This window comes from Sciurus carolinensis, chromosome 4 (genome assembly GCF_902686445.1).
Source record: "Sciurus carolinensis chromosome 4, mSciCar1.2, whole genome shotgun sequence".
Lineage (NCBI taxonomy): Eukaryota > Metazoa > Chordata > Mammalia > Rodentia > Sciuridae > Sciurus > Sciurus carolinensis.
The window spans coordinates 107,456,802-107,477,383 of NC_062216.1; the positions used below are offsets into that span (position 1 = coordinate 107,456,802).

Consider the following 20,582-nt stretch of genomic DNA (forward strand, 5'->3'; position numbering starts at 1 on the left):
TAGCAGAGAGCCCCAATCAAAGTGCTTCCTCATTATCATGGAAAGATACAGAGGGACACACAGGAATATTTCAACCATATGTCTGTAATGTTCCTATTAGCCTATGGGGACGAGATGTCCTGCAGCAAATGGATATGAACTCACCACTGACCAGATTTACCAAGGGACTCCTGTAAGAAATATGTTACAAAATATGGATTATGATGATAAAAAAGGATTAGGAAGACATAGCCAAGGATCTACCCAACCACTGCCTTTACCCCCACCAAAAAATGATTCTCATGGATTGGGTTTTTCCTAGGGGCCACTGATAAACCATCAATCCCTATAATATGGAAAGATGATAAGCCTCGCTGGATTCCACAGTGGCCCCTAACAAAAGAAAAGCTAGAGGCAGCTCATAAGTTAGTACAAGAGCAGGTACAAGTAGGTCATTTACAACATTCTACCTCTCCTTGGAATACTCCAATATTCTTAACAAAGAAAAAAATCAGGAAAATGGAGGTTATTACATGATTTAAGAGCCATAAACGAACAAATGTACCCTATGGGACCCGTCCAATGTGGACTCCCTCTTGTCACTGCACTACCAAAAATTGGCCTACTATTATTCTGGATTTAAAAGATTGCTTTTTTTCTATACCCTTACACAAAAATGATTGTTGGAGATTTGCCTTTACTTTGCCCTCTCTTAATCACACTCAGCCTGACCAGAGATTCAAATGGACTGTGTTGCCTCAAGGTATGGCTAACAGTCCTACTATATGTCAAATATACGTAGATAAAGCGTTAACAACTACTAGACAAAAGTTTAAGAGATTGTTGATTTATCACTATATGGACGATATACTTATTTGCCATCCAGAAAAAGAAGTCTTGTTAGAAGCATTACAATTTATAACTCAAGCATTAGAAAAGAGAGGACTAACGATAGCCCCTGAAAAATTACAATTAGAGGAGATCCAAGAATATCTGGGTACAAGGCTCACTGCTACTACAGTCAGACCAATAAGGTTGACCATCAGGACAGATCAATTGAATACCTTGAACGATTTTCAGAAACTCTTAGGTGACATTAACTGGATCAGATCCTATTTAAAATTATCCACAGGGGAATTAAAACCTTTATTCGATATATTAAAAGGTAATCCTGACTTGAATTCCCCTAGGAAACTTACTCCCGAAGCACGGATATCCTTACAGCTAGTAGAGAATAGACTTCAGCAGTGTTACGTTGATCGTTGTGATCCTACTCAACCATTAAGTTTAATCATAATCTCAGAGAAGCATACCCCTTTTGGCATAGTTTGGCAAGGAGGACCTTTGCAAAGTATAAATCTCCCTAACTCTCCGGCTAAAACATTGCAATCATATCCCCAAGCTATTGCCCAGGTAATATTCAAGGGAATAGAATCTTGCATTACTGTTTTTGGAATCCATCCGTCCATTATTATAACTCCTTATTCCACTCAGCAAATTAAATGGTTAATTAATAATGATGATGATTGGTCAGTATTATATTGTTCCACTTTAGCTCAGTTCGATAACCATTATCCCCAACATCCCTGGATTCAATTCTGTAAGAATACTCCCATAGTTTTTCCAAAAGTGACTAGTGTCCAGCCTCTTAAAGACTGTGTAACCATTTTTACTGATGGCTCCAAAAATGGAGTAGGTGCAGTACTTATCGGTAAACAACTTCACACCATAATAGTTCCACCCAACTCCGCACAGGTTACTGAACTTGCAGCTGTAATATTAGCCTTTAAATTAGCAGATAATCAGCCATTCAATCTTCTATCTGATAGCTTATATGTCGTTAATGCTTTACAGGTTCTTGAAACGGTACCCCATATTTCTTCCATGTCCACGGTAGCTTCTTATTTTACAACGTTACAAAACCTTATCCTACAGCGTAAACATCTATTCTATGTAGGACATATTAGAGCTCATTCTAATTTACCAGGACCTTTGGCCAATGCTAATGACTTGGTAGATATGGCCACCAAATCAATTTTTGTTTTTTCCATAGAGGAACAGGCAAAACTCTTTCATGAAAAATTTCATGTAAATTCCACTACTTTGAGCAGAAAATTTCCTATATCTAAATGTATGGCTGGACAAATAGTAAAAAATTGTCAACATTGTGCTCCTTTAATCCCAGTGCAATCCTTTGGAATTAACCCCAGGGGACTGCTACCTGGTCATATTTGGCAGATGGATGTAACCCATATTCCTGAATTTGGTACTGTTAAGTATGTACATGTGTCAGTAGACACTGCTTCAGGGGTCATTATGGCTTCCGCTCATTCTGGAGAAAAGGTAAAAGATATCATTCAACATTGCCTACAAGCGTTTGCTGGCTGGGGCATACCTAAAGTTATTAAAACAGATAATGGTCCTGCTTATACTTCCAAAAGCTTCCGGTTGTTTTACAAACATTTAACATCCAATTAGTCACTGGCATCCCCTATAATCCTCAGGGACAGGGCATTGTGGAAAGAGCACATCTTACTTTAAAAAATTGTCTAAATAAACAAAAAGGGGGAATAGGAGCCTCCTACAAGTCTCCTAAAGATAAACTTAATTTAGTTCTTTTCATTCTAAATTTCTTAACTCTGGATAGGGACGGCCATTCTGCAGCTGATCGACATTATAATCCCAATAATACTCCTCAAGTATGGGCAAAATGGAAAGATATCCTGACAGGTTGTTGGAAAGGACCGGATCCAGTCCTTCGTTGGGTCCGAGGGTCTGTTTGTATTTTCCCACAGGATCAACTGACTCCAGTCTGGATTCCAGAAAGGCTGGTCAGAGTTTTACAACATGCAAGTGATGCTGTTCCTCCTCGCGGTGACGAGCCTGAGCCTTCCTCCAATAACAGAAACTCAGACGGAAAGGCAAACCCGGAACCTATGGGCCATTGTTAGCCTGGCCATATTTTCCATTTCTGACTAACATATTTTTTATCCTTCCTTTTCTTGTTTTTTCACCAATTTCTCTACAAGTCTGTCAATTCTACTGATGATTTTTCAGGTCGTGCTGTTTTTGGTGACAAGGATATTTCTAGCCTTTCTTTGCTTTAACAGGAGAATTTCTGTACTTTGCCATTGGAATCATACTACAGATCAGACCCAGAGTAGAGCAACTCGTTCTGCTGACCCTAGCTGTGATATTGCTTTTCCTCCTACGTCAGCTTGTGTATTTCCTCCCTTTTATGTTTCTACCAACTAACATTTCTAATAATACCTCCTAACTGTTCACTAACTGTGTCCTATCTCTCACAATACTGGAATGGTTCTTTTGCCACCTGTGCAATTTGCACATTTCTATCTTCCTACCAGTCCTAGTTTCTGTTGCAGATATAGAATTGCCAGTGCTATTATCAAGAAACAGAAGAGGCTTTGACATTGCAACAGCCGTGATCACTGCCACCACAGTCCTTGCAGTGGCAGCATTGACACAACCATAACAACGATCACTTGGTCGAAGAATGCAGTTGCAGCCTTACAGACCATAGAGACTCTATCAGAGAATGGACTCATTATAAGAACAAGTGGATGCCTTGCAAGAACTTTTGGGACTGGGATGCGTTTATTCCCTGAGAGCTGCTTTGTGTTACCCATATTGTAACTCTATTGGGATGTATATTGTTTCTGTATTTAATATGGCTATAAGGTTCTTCTTCTGTTTATAGATTTGTCAAACAGTGGGCAAGCTTAGGAGCTATGGTGGTACTCCTCTGCCTTGGCCTTCTTCTCTTCATTCGTTTTGGCATGCATCTGCAAGCTAGCCAATAGAGAGATCAAATTATTTTTCATCAGGCCATGACCGCCCTAAAGGCCGACAGCCCCCCATTAGTATGGCTCTTGATGCTGGATCGGTAGTCAAGGACGGGTAATGAAGGAGGTGGCTGTGTACCGACCTAAGACAGGAGCTGCAGCATGCTCTGCAGGCTCTGATGACGGGTAAGGACATATGCTGACCACTCAGCCTAAGACAGACACGGTCCCGAGCCTTAGTTTAATATTAAAGAAGGGGGATCTGTCGGGGTTTCTAGAGCCCCCGGCCTTAGACATGGTCAAGATGGCGCCTGACGCTGAGCCAGAGGCGGCCAGCTATACAGTAAACAACCAGCGAATTCCAATGATTGGCTAGTTAACGATGTGATTAGAGCATGCCCCCCCTCGTGTACCCATCCTGTGCCTGCAGCTGTCCGCGTTTATCTCGTGTACTCTCCCCTGATTGGTTGAAGTGTATATAAGCCTGGTGGGTGGGAGAGTAGGGGGCAGAAGCTGAGGAAGGGACGGAAGAAGCGGAAGAACCGGCGGTGGCGACGGCGGCGACGGCGGCCGCGGCAGCAGCGGGAGCGGAGCTGGAAGGAGGGAGTATGCGGGAGTGGAAGGAGCTGGGAAAAGGGAAGCTGAGAGTGCGCAGAAGCTAGGGGTAAGAGAAGTGTAGGAAAGAAACTGTGCACAATAAACTTCCAAAGCTTCAGACGTTTGCCGTGTCTCTCTCTGCGGGCAGAGGGGACGCGACACTCTACTCCTTTCAAGATATTTGGATATTTTTCAAGTAAGATCATATTTAAATTTTTCCTGATTTTAAAATTCACCTAAAGTTGATGGTTAAGTAAATTATATGACCCATTTTCCAGTAACACATTTTTCTCTGCAAACATCTACATTCTCTAAATCTCTTTTTTTAAGGTACAGTTTAGGGTAACAATTAGATGTGTGATTTTTTTAGGACAGGTGGTCTGATTTTTAGATGTACAGAAAACAATCATAGTGACTCAAGCACTTTAACTTGTGTCTTTTTCTTTCAAAAGTTGATGGAATTTCCTTTGAAGTTTGCTTATGGCTTTTAATATTAGCTGTTCCTGAGGAAGACTGAGAGAAGTTGCACTGCCTTTGTCTTGAAGCTGTCTCTACCTACCCCTCCCAAACTATATGAGAAGGCTTCTGATACTATAAGGAGCCCTATGGCTGAACAAGTTCTTTAATAATACCAACACTCAGCATGGGATTGGGGCTTCAATTCAGAAGTTGCCTGTTCCAATTCTGACTCATCAATTACTAACTAACTGCTATCAAGAAGTCAGTAAACTTCACTTCCTCATATACAAAATGGTACATAATTCCTAGGGTGGGTGATGACAGGACTCTTGCGAGTAGAAAATAAAATTATTCACATGTTTATTGCAGACCTACTATGTGCCAAGCACTATTTTATTAAGTGAAAAAAGAAAATTTTATAGTTCTAAAGAATTCACTTTAAACAAAAGAGTTATTCAAATGGTCAAAGTTCGTTCTTCCCACGGAACTCCTTTTGCCACTATTTGGACCAGAAAATTTAGCAATGTAAGTAAACAGTAACTTATATAGTGACCAAAGAAATATTAAAGTGGCTATCCACTAGAAAAATGCATTGGACATAAAAATTCTATGTTAAAAGAACATTCCAATTCTAAATATTTCAATTTAATTCTCCTCATCAAAATTTTCACTAAAAGATGAACAATGGAATGGATTGTCTTTAGCTCTTTTTTATTTCCCCTTCCTGTCTTCAATCAGCCATTAATCAACTAATTATTCAATCAGCGAATATCCGTGATGGCCCAAAACAGTGCTTATCAGTGTCTCGATGTCTTGAGGCTTTCTTCCTGCTTCCTAACTTCTGGCTGTATTTCATTCTGACTAGCCATAAGCCTTAGAGTAATTAGGGAGCTTTACAGTCAAACTGATAAACACACAAATTCTGGCAATATTTACATATAATTATGTATAAGTTCTATGTGTGAAGAGAGATCTGGATATCTACATCTATGTCTTCATTCTTACCTATTAGGAGGTACAGTACTTTTTTTCCCCTGTTCAAAGAAGCTCCGCTTTTATCCTCCGGTCTGGTTCTGTAAACGCATTATTGTTCTGCTATGATCTGTAAATGCATTATTGTTTTCTCACTGTAATTCCAAACTCTATCAAATATGGGGCACCCAATGAAATGCAGAGCACAGTGACTCTGGGTCCGAATTCAAGGATTCAGATCTGACCTCCACCCTGTTGCCAACCCACTGAGAGAGCTTAGACAGGTAGAGTTGATCCTTGGTTCCTTTTTCCTGATTCTGCCTCCTACAGACCTTACTGTGGAGCTTACACACTGAACTGCAATGCATTTGTTTATAGGTCTGTCCTTCTCAACTTTCGAGTCTTCAAAAGCAGGCAGTATGCCTTATTTACCACGCAAGGGTCAAACAGTATAGATTCAGGAGTTTGTCTGCCTAGATGTAAATCCAATTGCAGTCACTTATTAACTTTCTGACTTTGGGATGAGTTGTTTGCCTTTTCTTGTTTGACTTTTCTGTTTGCCTCAGTTTCCATATCTACAAAAAGGAAATAATAATAATGCCTACCTCACACTGCTCTTATGAGGATTAACTAAGTTAATATTTATACAGCATTCAGAAGAGTGTTTGGCATGTAGAGATTATATTTGTTACATGTGTGTATCAAAAGAATTGCCTCTAATGTCAATGTCTCATGTGGTCCCTACTTAAATAAACCTCTGTTGAAGAAGGGAATTCTATCAGAAAGGCAATATTCTGGAACACAGTTTTCTTTTTAAAATTGGATCTAATAAAAACTTATGCAAGGTTACTGCGAGGCTTAAATGAGGTATGAGGTATTATAAATGATATTTTTATTGACGTTTATAAGAGTGACATGATATTCACAAAACTGATTAGAGAATTAAATTTCAACACCTTTTGCTTTAGAAGTGTATTGTTAACTGTTTATTAGACCATTATTTCTCTTCTTAAACTATTGATTAGCACTGCTGTCAGCTAGAAAAGGGCAAATTTTTGACCCTGACCCATGGAATCTCAGTAAACAACCTTGTAATAAGACACAGTTTGCAATATGTGTTTGTTTAATATTAACCAGCCTGTGAGGCTGAACAGCACCATGGTACAATTTACCTCTAAATCTGTCCTTTACCCAGTGTTTAAATATGCAAATATATGGGTAGATTTTATGTGGGTTGGTTTGATCTTGCTTAGGGTTATTGTTCTTTTTGGTGAGACTGACAAATCAGAAGACTCAAAGGTGTACCAAGGTATATTTTCCAAATGCCAAAGTAAGTGACCTACATTTTGCTTACACTCCAAGATTCGAAGTTGCTGAACATTCCAGTACTCATTCCCAAAATGGCTGGCCACATGAGTTTGGTGTTATCACAGTCAGCTGAATCAAATGTAAGACCCTTTTAATCAATATGAATGGGTACGTGAATAAGTTGGCTACATGAATCAGTGATGGTTCTCTCTGAGGGAGCTTCTTAACCAAACAGGGTCACATAATTTATGGACATCTTCTATCTTTACATTTCTTAATTCTGGGAAGTCTTACAAACATGCATATATGTCACTTTTTATTAACCTGAAGTTAATCTGGATAAGATTGCTTAGAATTGGAGTTGCAGTCTAAAAGATTATGGTGTCATATTCTTTATTAGATCCAGTTTGACTCATTCTTTGAAATACAAAAATGAAGAATTCCATTCATTTCAGTGTACAGAAATAGCTGTGATACCATGGCTTTGTGCCAAATGAGTTAAATTTAAAATGTGTAACAGGAGTAAAGCTAACACGTTTAAGAACGATTTTCTTCCAAGGCTTTTCGTTACCTTACATAATCACGTTTATTTATCATAAGTTATGATTGCTAATATTACTTGAGAATAATTAGCTACATAATATACATCAGATAACATGCCTCAATTAAGTTGATATTGGGCAAAATGACTTTTCAATGACTGCACATGGCCAGAGGGTCAGTGGCTGGTATGTGAGATAATGCAGGTAAAAAGCTACACCCTTGAGATATAGTGAAATTAAATAAGTATTTGTTATTGTTGGTTGTGTATTAAGTCAATAGACCACATAAAAGAGCATAGGTACTAAATATTTTTACACAAGTTTACAGTTGAGCAACAGATTATTTTTGATTCAGAATAGTGATAAAATATGAAATTACTAAACTCTAATTCAAAAATTTTGTTCCATTTCCCTGGAAAAAAACCTAAATGGCAACTTTAGTTCCTAAGCCTTCTGGCAAAGAATGATTCCCAAACTTTTGATATTTATAATACTGATAGATCTGGAGGAGAAACCACTCCATTTAGTGGGCCCCTTAAAATAGTCATTGCCTTGGGTATTAGCATTTGTTGCCTGTGTTAACCAGTTAAGGAGTGAACATTTCATATTATAGGAAGCTCTGAAAATATATATTTATAAGAGAAACGCTGACATGGTCTTGATGCCTCCAGCGCAACTTTGGCCTGCTGCAAGGTCTATTTACTCTGGTCTGATATTTAATAGAATATATGGACTTGCCATAGCAACCTGTGAAGCACTAAGTTTATACATATGTGTTTCCAAGATAAGGAGAATTATTTTTTTTTAAAACAAGGAATTACAAAACATTTTAGTTGTACAAGTACAGATTGGATATTCTACAAAGTGGAATGTGCATAGTAATATTTTAATAAGAGACAGAATATTTTAATATGAGACCACAGAATATTTTAAATACTAGAATATCTCTAAGTATTTGCTACCACTATTGTTTTTAACAAAAGGAAATTAATGTTTAAATCTATTAGAATGGCAGCAAAGAACACACAACCAGAAAATATGAGAATTCAGTTTAATGATTATCACTTTAGAAAAAAGCACAATATGTAAATAGAATATCTTATTTTTATTCTGCCTGGCATTTTCTGGATGTGTGAGATTTATTTGTTAAAAGTAAATCTTGAAGAACTTTAAGAAACTAACAAACAAAATGCTTTATTTCTGAAGTACAAAACCCTTCTTCTATTTTATTGTGGGAACAGCACTTGTGCTTTATTGTCAGGTGGGCTTTCTGTTAGCCTCAGCCTTGGTGTGCAGTGGACCAAGCCCCGGGCACTGTGAGGCCTGCCAGACTCCACTATTTCTTGACTCTTCCTCTTCAAAAGTGTGCTTCCTATACTTGTTTTCTCAGTTGATTTTTGTGGAGGATAAAGGGGTAATTTTTTTTTAAACTATTCACATAAGCTATTGAGCTGGTTTTCTAATTTTTTATACAACAAAAAAATTTACACAGCTACAAATTCTGAAATATATCTGTGCATGTATGCATATTTCCTTGTGTGTGCATGTGTGTGTGTGTGCGTGTGTGTTATTTATATTAGTCTTATTAAGAGAATTACAAAGGGGCATCAACAGACTTATTTCAATTCCAATCAAAAAAAAATTTTTTTTTTCAGGGCTGGGGATTGAACCCAGGGCCTTGTGCACTCTACCAACTGAGCTATATCCCCAACCCCCAATCAAATGTTTTAAAAAGTGACTATGTACAAAATAACAGTTGAGAAGAATTGGGAGATCTTGGTATAGAATAACCTCTCAACAGTTGAGAAATCAAATTCCTGAGAAGTTGAGGTTGAGTAACTTAATAGTGTATACAAGGTTGGGATCAGGACTAAAATAATATTTTTGCACGTGTTTAAAGGACAATAATAAATACAATTATATTTAAATTTCCCATCTTTTGCTCAACAAAAAGCTCTTAGGGTCTTCCTCTCCCAGAGTTCCAATAACTGCAAACCACTCCTTTGCTGTGAATAAACATACAGACACCAGGGGACATTTGTGATTGGTGGTCTTGTTCCATCAAAATGTTCAATGCCTTTCTGATCTCATGGCGTAGAGGGGTTGTCTTCTGCTTGCCACGTCCCAGTGTGGACCCAGGAACAGGACTAACTTGAATGCTTAACACCTAGAAACATTAATTTATTTACAAGACTAGATGTCAGATATATCTCAAACCTGTTCCTTTTAGATCAAAGCAGATTTTTTAAAATTTCAAAACATGAAAACTCTTTCACAAAGCATGAATTGCCAACTGCTCTTGGTCTGTCACTTTGGGCCTGTGGCAAAGCAGAACATCATGGTGGGAAGTATGTGGTGCAACAAAGCTTCTCATCTCCTGGCAGCCAGGAAGCAAAGGAAGAGACAAGAAGGAGCCAGGATCCCAATATCCCCTTTGAGGGTGGGGTCCCAATTGCCTAACTTCCTCCCACTAGGCTCCACCTCCTAAAGTTTCCACCGTCTCTCAAAGGGCCACAGGTAGTAAGCAAGCCTTTAGCATTTGGGAGTTTGTGGGGCATTTTTGATCCAAACCATAGCAGACACTGTTTATATGGAAAAGTATTCACATTTTTATGACAGAACTGGAGAGCTCAGCATGATAGCTGAGGCAGGCAGAGCAGTCAGAGCAGGCAGAGCAGGTTTCATGTAGGAAGAATGGTGTGACTTTAGATAGAGTAGAGGGGACCCCAGGAAGGAAAAATGGGATCAGAAGTTGACCCAGGTAAAAACAAAACAATTGACCTAAATTAAATGTTTACATAGAATTTGACCAAAGTTAACCTTGACTGCCAGGTTGAGGAGCTTAAACTTTAAGGAATTTTGATATAAAAATGATGTAAAGCATTAAATATTTCATTCTTCAAAGTGTGGCTATTACTATAATGTTACCAAATAGTTTGAAAGTAATTATACCACTAATACTTGATTTTGGTCTAGATCATGTAGTAAATGCAACATTTCCATTTTACTCCAGAAAACTCTATTTCTTCTTTTTTGCATGAAATGGTTTAAAAGAAAACAACCACCTTCCCCTCATCCTTTAACCTGCAGTGTTGGAAACATAATCAATACATTTAACATTTCCTATCACATCTTCCTAATGGCTATAATCATTAGTCAAATAAGTAGACAGCAAAACATGAGAGAGGTAAACAAAAGTCAGTGGGCTTTTGTTCAGTCTCCTGACTTACAACAAAATGGTTTCTCCCTCAAGATTACAGGACTAAGTTAATTACCCTGCCTATGCTGAGGGACCTTGGTCCACACACTCAGCAGCTATGCCCCAGAAGTGTCAATGCAAAGTGACATGGGTATCTAATGTTTACTCAGAATAAATCATAAAGGCAGGACTAACAATTCAATTCCATCTTCAAGATTCAGAAAAGCAGACTGCCTGTAAAAGGAGTTATAAATTACTTTAGCTGCGACAGTTCTTCATGTTTAGGTTTTAGAACCATTCCCTACCTATCCTTTGTTCTCTGGCAGGGTGGATAAGGAATAATCTTCTGGTAACAGAAATCATTAAAATGGAGAATTATAACAGCACATTCAGTTAGACACAGGTCTGGTCAGGGCTCCAGACTGATAATAGGTTTTATTCCGTGACTTAACAACTTGTCTCTGAAAGTCCAGAATGTGAAATTCTAAAAATGCAAAGGAAGGGTTATTTGCAAACTCTTTGAATCATGGTGGATATTTTCTTCTCCTCTGCTTGCAGGTGTGGGTGGGGTAGGGGAGCTTTCCAGTGAGTGCTGGCTGAAGGGACGGGTGGAGCCTAAGGCTTCTGCACTCTATCAGGCAGTGATGCAGTTTCCTTGGCTAGTGTCAGCTTCCAGTTTCCAGATTGCTCAAGCTTTTGGTGCACACGTGAAGGATAACATCTTCCATTTCAAATGAGGCAAAGGGACTTCTGAGAAATATCCCTCCCGCTGGTGGGTGGAGCAAAAGACCAGAAGAGTATAACAGTCTCCAAGAACATCCTGCCCTTGACAGCTGCCTTTGGGCTAAGGATGCTGTTTTTGGTTCTTGGTGACTCCTAGCAACCCAAAGAGTTACTCCCTGTTCATTTCCAGTCATGCCTCTGTTTCTCAGTTGTCAGGTTATATGACTGAGAAAAGGGTGGCAGTAAATTTCCTAAGGTAGAAGCTTTGTTTTTGATAGTTTCAGGAAAACTGGGTTGTCTTAACTAAAGTTAACCATCACAGAACAGACTGCATAAGGATGTGAAAAATTTCCAAGGTACAGGTTATACCTTATTGTCTGAGTACATAAATTTGTCTACCTTTTTCCTTTTCTCCTTTCCAATCCTCCCGTAATCTGTTTTATTTATTTCTTTATTTTTGGTCCTGGGAAACAAATCCAGATACACTTACTACTGAACTACATCCTCAGCCTCAACCCTGTATTTTGAAACAGGGTCTTAGCAAGTTGCTGAGGGTCTGGCTAAGTTGCCAAGGCTGGCCTCAATCATGCAATGCCCCTGCCTCAGTCTCCCCAGTAGCTGAGATTACAGATGTGCACCACTGGGCCCTGCCAGGGACCTGTTTTAAATTAAGGTATATTACATATTCTTTTGCTCTATAACACACAAATGTCATTTTGAAAAGAAAAACTTGTTCAAATTTTGTCCTCACACTTTTCACCTCACCAGGTGCCCTTAGCACCACTTAAGTTCCATTGAGTGCCAAATAATATCTCCATAGATTAAGGGGAAAAACAAAAAAACAAAACAAACAAACAAAAACCCTGGTTTACACAACAATTTGAATGGATCTTTAAAAGCATTAAGCAGGGGGCAGAGAGGAGCAATCTTAAAAAGACCAAACAGTATGATTCCATGATTCCATTTACACGACATTCTCAAAAATGACAAAAATTCAGAGACAGAAAACATGTGGTTGCCAGGGGTAGGGAGGAGAAGGTGGGTGTGGCAATAAAGGGGTGGTACAAGGGAGATCTTCATAGAAAAAGAAGTCCTTAATCTTGATTGGAGGTAGCTGCACAAATCTACACATGCAATAAAATGACACAGAAGCTATGCACACATTGTACCAATGTCAATTTCCTGGTCTTGATACTGAACTGAAAGTACATAACATGTAACTGGAGGAAACTGGGTGAAAAGTACCTGGGGCCTCTCTGTGCTACCTCTGCAATTTCCTAGGACTCTACAATGATTTCAAAGTAAAATTTTCAATATATATGTCTAACAACAGCATAAACTCCTCTGAACAGAAAGAATAATTAAATATAGCAGCATACAGCACAGCCACATTTGCTAAAGAGGTGTTAAATTTTTTTTTTTAAACTGTGCTGTTACTAAAGAATTGCCTCAAAAGAGGCAATAAATGTGTTCTCAGAATTTTAACGTTTCCCACATTCACAAAGCCAGGTTGGAAAGATCTACCCTTTTAAGTTCTAGATCATTTTAACAAGAAAGGTCAGTTTGGTCATACAGTTTTTAAGAACATTCTGTAATCGTGTACTACAACCCTCCTTCCTATGTGCAAAAAAAAAATACTCCAAACAAGACCAAGGCATGTGGAGCCCCATGCAGCATGTTTCTTAAAACCAAGAGCCGCCACAGCCTGTGTCCTGAATGAATCCTTTTCTCTCTCCTCCTTTTTCAATTCTTTCCTACATTGTTTTTTCACTTTCCAAGTTCATCTCACTCACTCACCCACTCACTCGCCTAGTCCCTGTCTAAATCGCCTGGTCCTAGCAAAAGCAGCAAGCCAACCTGTGTGAGTGCAGTGTCCCCAGGCAGCGGCCTCCCGCGGTGCTCCCTGGGCGCCGCCTCCCAGCTCATGTTCCCCGTGCACCCGCCGCACACGCCCCGACAGTCTGCACAGCCACGCAGCACGCAGGACGCGCGCAGCCCGCCAGTCACAGGCCACCGCGACCAATACTGCACACTCTGGAGCAGCCGGCCAGCTGTCGGTCAGAGTTGCCTTTAGGTGAATTATTTCTTTTTTCCTTTTCTTCTTCAATATTTTATAGTACCGGGAGTGTACCCAGTGTTATAAAATTATTACAAAACAAAGAGCAAAGTTCCTTTCCTGAGGAGAATGCAGTTTAAAAGGAGCGAATGACGCAAGGCAAAATGACATGACAAACATAGGGTGGGAAGAGTGCGTGAAAGGTAAGGTTGAAATCAATCAAACTTTAATGGATCAAAATAAATAAATAAATAAAATAAAAGGCTAAATCAGGACTCCAAATCCATTCTGTAGATTACAGAAATAAAGGTTTTCAATAAGATCTGTAGTAACAATATTTGATTGTTTATTACGTGCCAGGCAGTATCATCGTGACAATTCCATAAGGTAGGTACTATTATATTTAATTGGGAAACTAGTGTTTCTGTTAATTGTTTAACAAACAAGTCTAATGCTTATGAGTACCACATATGATTCCAAATACTTTGCAAATATTAACTCATTTACTCTTCTAAAAATCCCTGTGAGGTAAAAACCATTATTTCTCCCACTTTAGAGATGAGGAGTGAAGCAGTCGGGTTAACTAACTTGCTTAGGATCTCTTAGGTGAAAAATGGGAGAGCCAAAATTTGAACCAAGAGACTTCAAATGATACAGCCAAACTCATAACCTGAACTCAGGTTTTTTTTTTTTTTCTAATACTTTACAACTAATACTTTTAGTTGTAAATGGACACAATACCTTTATTTTGTTTATTTATTGTTATGTGGTGCTGAGGATCGAACCCAGTGCCTCACACTTGCTAGGCAAGCACTCTACAACTGAGCCACCATCTGAGACCCTAACCTTGGGTTCCTGCACTCAGAAACCTCAGCTCTAAGATGGTGCAGAGGCTCATATATCCTTATACCTCAGCTCCCAAGCCTGCATCCTTAATCATGTGCAATAATAAACATTAAATAAATAATTTAATTTAATTTTAAAATAGTTACACTGTCAACAGTGCACAGTTATTTAATAGTTAAATTAAAAAATGTTTATTTGAAGAGAAATACTATCATAAAAAGGAGAAAGAAGCAGATTTTTCTTCCTTCCTTCAACAAACATGTACCAGTATCTATGCCACACACTGGGGAAGAACTGGATTATCGCAGTGAACAAAAGAGACAAAAATGAGACAAACAAGGGAACTGGAGATGACGTTCATTTTAATGATAGATACATACTAAAGCAGTCAGGAGCCATAGCAGGAAATAACCAACAGGAACTAAGGGAACATTTCACTCATGTCATACAGGGAATGACACCATTCTCTGGGCTGGACAGTCCTATGAGTATTATTTAGTCCTTTTTTCATTTCCTCTCTTACTGCCTTCATTATAGTTATGACAAAGGAAAACATGCTATCAAAAACATTTGATGTAGACAGTTTTTAACATTACAAGTAATGCTTTGGGTGGGAAAGTAATAACAATAAGCCTATAGTAAGTGCCTCCTAGGCACTGGACATTCGTCTAAGCATTTTCCAAGTGATTATTCATTTAATCCTCAGAATCCCATGAGGTAGAAGCCATTATGATTCTGACTTTACAGATGAATAAGCTGAAGCTCAGAAATATAAAGATACTAGCCCAAGGATTGAATGCTAAAATGTATGGTATATTTAATCTACTAACTGAAATTATGTTTTGTATTATTTGTAGATGTCATTTATTCTTGGAATTTCCTTCTTAATAACATTCTGATCAAGGGTGTTTTATAAGCGTGGATGTGGTAAAGACTCCAATAGACCTCTGGGCCTACAATGAAAAATGGTATATAAAAATCCCTTTAAAAAGAAGAAACACTGGAAGTTAAATTTTCAAATTAAGTTATGAAAAGCCAAGATCTTAACTGGCATAAACATCTACTGTGGAGATAGGCAGGTAATGTTCTTCACTGTAACATTCTTACTTCCTGACTTTTCTATAACACACTAAAATGAATAAAGCCACTACAAAACTAAAATCAGGACAGAAAACACCTCTAATAGTCCCCCAGAAAAACAGAATAACATTTGTTTCGAAATCTTTTCTATGACTCTGTAGACTGTATCCACACTATAGAACATATTCTTAATAAGAAGAAAAATAATTTGGTTTTTCCACACAGTAGACAATGAAGCCTAATCTTCCCCCTTGATCATAGGTTTTAAAATTCTAAAGTTATATGGAGTCTAAAAATCTACACATTGTTATGAGGCCATAATACAATGATGAAATGACAAACTGTATTGCTAATCCCTGTATTTAGTTATTGTTTTGTTAGCCTAGGTCACTTCCAAAATTCAAGGGAGATGCAGATCTAAGGGATATCTGCAGAGAGAATGCCCAAGGCCCTCCTTGACCATACTCCACCCCATTCTCTACAGTACTCTTAAGTTCCTAAAATGTCTCCAGCATTTTTTTTTTCATTGTTCAGGGAAGTCTCTGCATTGAGGGTCCTCTTTCCACTTTCTCCAGTTCTTTGTCTATTATTTCTGCCTCAAAACCTGGCTGAAGCATCATTGTTCTGGAATTATTCCCTGGTCAGTTATAAAGCTAGATTCTACGGTAAGGTGCTCAAATCTGATTTTTCCCTGGTCTTTATCATGCAACTGTTTACTTATTTATTCTTTCCTCTATTAGACTAATTCATTATTCAACAACTATTTCTTGAGCATCTAGTATTTTTCCAGCACTGTGCTAGGTATTAGGGCTATGTTTCCTGGAAGATAATGATGTTCAATGATTATTCTCGGAATGAATGAGTGGAATTAGGTCATTATATAAATAGTGGGAGAAAGACCAGAGGAAGATTAGCAGGTCATATGAAAGGGACTGTTTTTTCTATTTCTCCCATTGCTCGAATCCTGTGTTGTGTAACATTTCTAACACTCTTCTTTCCTTAAGTTTTTGTTCTCCCTCCCAATTATCTGTATTTTACTGCCACCTTTACTGGAACAAACAGGAGCTTTGATGTGAACAGACTTGGTTCTAATGACACTGGCTCTAAAGTCATCACTTTCTAGTTGTGTGACACTTGGCTGCCTTTCTTAACTACTCTGAGCTTCCATAGCCTGCTCTGTAAAATGGAGATAAACACCTATAGCAGGGAGTACTATATGAAGATTAGGTGAGATTTGCATATGCAAAAGGCTTAATAGCACAAAGCCTGGCTCTTAGAGGATCTTCCTCTCCACTCTTGAGTGTCTCCCCTCTCTCCGACCCCAGTCCTTCCTATAAGTACATGGAAGCACCTTTTTAAAGGTTGTATTACTATCTTACTATACTATTATTTTGATGTCTATCAAGAATATGCAACTAGCCATCAAACCTTTGTTTTTTTCTTTAATAGAAATCATCGCTTTGGATATATAAAAAGCAAAAATAAAAGGGGGATTAAGTTTTTAAAAATGGGATAAAGAGAGAAAAAAAAATCAATACATAGATGCCTGAAAAACACTTCTGAAATGAGCAAAGACGAGACCATAATAAAAGAAAACACACAAGTTCACAAGTGGCTGCTTATTGTGCTTGTCCTCAGAGTTCCACTAGCTCACATAAAACCACACAGATTTAGGTGCATAGATGTACTATGCATTTCTCAAGTGTCACTTATCATTAAGCCCCAAAATCACATCTTTGCCCCTCTTAGGATAGAATTAGCCTGTAATATACCAGGAAGTCAGCCTCTAGGGTGTGTCCCTAGGAATCACTTGTCCAATTCTGCCCATGATAAAGTACAAAGTAAAAGAGATTTATTCCTTTACATTTAAGAACAAATCATGCCCAAATGGAGTTTCCAGAAAGATTCTGTTTCTCACATTTCTGTACCTACAGTCCCTGATGTGCAAAATAGTACAATCATAGACCCTCTCTCATAAGCTAGTCAAATAGTAATTGGAAGGAAGCAGTAACAAGAAGAAACCTAATTACCATGTATGTGTGAGCCATTACTGTCATTAATCTAGTAGAGCCTGGTTTCCAGCTCTCCTATCCCAGCAGCCTTCAGGAAGAAATTATTTATCCCTTTACACAAGTCTCCCAGCTTTTTGTTGTGTTGTGACAAAATATTACAATAAAAGTTTACAGTCTCTGAACCCATATTACTTTGTAATTTGTGAAGATTACATATTCTCTTCAGTGTCTCTATCCTTACAGATTTTTATCAAAAACATGGATAAAAATGTATAGATTTCTGTAGATTCATTTGTAAAAATTTGAGTCTCTCTTCCATTATCTCTCTGCCCCACCCCCACCACACACACGCAATTCTTGTGTTGCATGAGAGAGTCTAACAATTTCACTACTTCTTTGCAGTAGGAACAACAACGACAAAAATTGGGGGCTGATTTCCTCCCCGACACATGAAGGTTTACAAAAGGTATTTGAAGCAAACCCTAACCACAGCCCTAGCCTCCAGGCCCTGGAAATTGTGATACAGGTGTAAGATGTTCTCTTTTCAACATATGGCAATCTACTCATAACGATTATGTTTGAGCCCCCAGAAGCAAATAAGAATGGCTGTAAAACAAACACACACCAGCAAATCAGCAAATGGGGGAATGAGCCATTCAAATTGAAGTCCTGGTGGCTTCCCGCTTCTCCTATGGGCCAGATGCTGTGCTTTCACGTGGATAACAAGGCGAATTGGTCCAGTCACTTAGGGGGATGGGACACAGCGAAGGGAGGCTGTGAGGAGTGCCAGGCCCTGGTTACTCCAGGGGCCCCTTCTACCCTCTTCATCTTCTCATTATTTAAGTTCCCCTCACCACCTCCCCCTAGACATGTGGGGTGATGTACCTTTTGCTCTAAGAATTAGATTTCAAGCTCCAACCTGTCCTGCTTGGCCTAACCTGGCCTAGGTATATAAACTTAGGCTCTACCATGGATTGAGGCTTGGGATCCAGGCCTTGGCTTAGTCTCTCAAGTCCCTTGCAGACATCTACCATAACCGCGACCACGTATCCCTCACCTGGGTTTCCCAGTTTAGTTCTCCCTCCACCATGCCAGTAGCCCGGTGAGCATCTCCAGAACTGGCCCCGACGCGTACAGAAGGCGTTCTGTCCACCTCTCCCTGCTGGATGACTACGAGTTGCTGGAAGATCCGCTCCCCCTCAACCCCCACCCAGCGCCCGGGCCAGGCGCAGCTCCCACCTGTGCCGTCTGTAGACAAAGACTGGCTGTTTGCGCGCTGCCCCCAGAATCCAGCAGTTTGTTGCCGCGCTCACCTCGCGCCTCTACCGGACCTGGACCTGGAGGTGCTCCGGCTCACCTTTCCGGGGTCTTCCCGAGTCCAGGCTCCCTTCCCTCATTCTCTCCTCCTTGCTCCGCTTTCCCTCCTGCCCTTTTCCCCGTGCTTCTGGTCTCTTACCACTTCTCACCTTCTCCCCTTCCTCCCTGGGCTTCTCCCCTCCTTCTTCATCCCCTGTACGTCCCCTCGAGCCCACCCGCCTCGGAGTAGGCACTTCTACACCGCTCCTCCCCTTGGCTCCAGCGCGCTACAGGCTCCCAAATCCGACGGTGCTGCTCCCGGGCTAAGACTGCAAACCCGCCCACCGCCCCGAAGTGAAGTCCCGGACCCAGAACCGCCCCGCCTTTCTCTCCGGTGAGAAAGACTCTTGGAAAGTTCCCCAGGCCAGGACCCCCTACCCGGAGAATCACAGCGGCCTTCGGGGCTCCCCGGCTGTTAGGGACTACGGGTCTATTTTAAACCCTGCACCCGGTGTCCCCACCCTGAGGACACGGGCACCGGTCCAACGACTCGGGTAACACCTTGCCGGCACTATTCCGAGGGGACCCGAAACCGCTCCGCTAGAGCGGTCGGACCCCTCTGCTAGGCAGGCGGCGCGGGCACGGCAGTGGAAGGCGGTCCCAACACAGCCGACTCTCAATCCCAGTGCCAAGGGAATCCCGGGCCCGGTGCAGGCACGGGGATGCCCCCTCTCCCCCCTCCCCCAGCCCCATAGGCTACCTTGGCACAACCACCCGCTCTTTGGAAAGGGAGTCCCGCAGGATCCTTTCCAGTCTCTCTCCTTCCGCGTGCCGGGGTTGACTTTATTTCTAGTCATGTCAGTCATTAGCTTGCAATAGCCCACCCAGAGTGTGATCATTTAGAAAATAAGAAGAACCAGGGATTATCGACAATTTATGAAGAGCCAAACCGCCTAACTTAAGCCCCAGACGGCTGAGACCGGCTGCACACGTGTGCGTGTCCCGGGGCTCACACACAAGCCCATCCAGGCTAGGACCCAACCACAAGTTTACACACTGACAAGCTCTAAGTTTAACAGAAAATGTGCAAAATTTCACTTACCCGCCTCTTTTTCTACCCTCTTCGGATTGGAATCCAGGGGAAGTATCGGAAAGGGTGGATTGAAAGACCCTTCCTTCTTTTCTTTTCGTCTTTCTAAAGAGTGGAAATTTCCATCATGTGATAGGGGGCAGCATCCCCAGTGTCGCGTTTCCTGCGGACCCTCCCTTCCAGACCAGCCACCAATCGTCAGGCGGCAACCTGAGATGTAAACAAAAGCATCCTCCCAGGTGGGGCTGAGTTGTCCAGCTGTCCCCCTAGAGAACCCTAGAGCTGAGTCCCAGCTCCCTCTTTCCTGGGTCCTGAGTAACAGAGAAGAACTTGTGAGTTTGGTTTTGACGGTTAGGTTTCTTCACTGATTAAGTGTGCGTTTATAGACTGTTCCTATGTGCAAGAATATATGTTGATCTTCAGAGGGTTCAGGGTAGGTGAAGCAGTAAACTTCTCCAGTTTGAGGACAAACCTGAACTTCACAGAAAGAAAGAAAAAAAATGAAGAAGAAATACAAAATAAAAAAAACCTGTCATTCACATAAAAGTCACTTCATTCATGAGCAAAATGGGAGACCTAGCTAGTACTCACCAATGGGTCTTTTGTGGGAACTTTTTCCC

General features: G+C 40.3%; 1 protein-coding gene across 4 annotated transcripts in view; it reads right to left on the minus strand.

Annotated features, from left to right (window-relative positions):
- Slc38a4 (solute carrier family 38 member 4) overlaps nucleotides 1-20,090 on the minus strand; it is a 70,273-nt gene extending 50,183 nt beyond the window's left edge. For 2 of the 4 annotated variants that reach the window (XM_047549016.1, XM_047549015.1), the window contains exon 1: nucleotides 13,440-13,680. The gene's annotated coding sequence lies outside the window, so the exon portion shown is untranslated. Of the gene's footprint in view, nucleotides 1-13,439; nucleotides 13,681-19,974 lie in introns of those variants that run through there. The other 2 variants (XM_047549017.1, XM_047549013.1) reach the window with 2 other exon arrangements.
- Nucleotides 20,091-20,582: the final 492 nt, after the last annotated feature.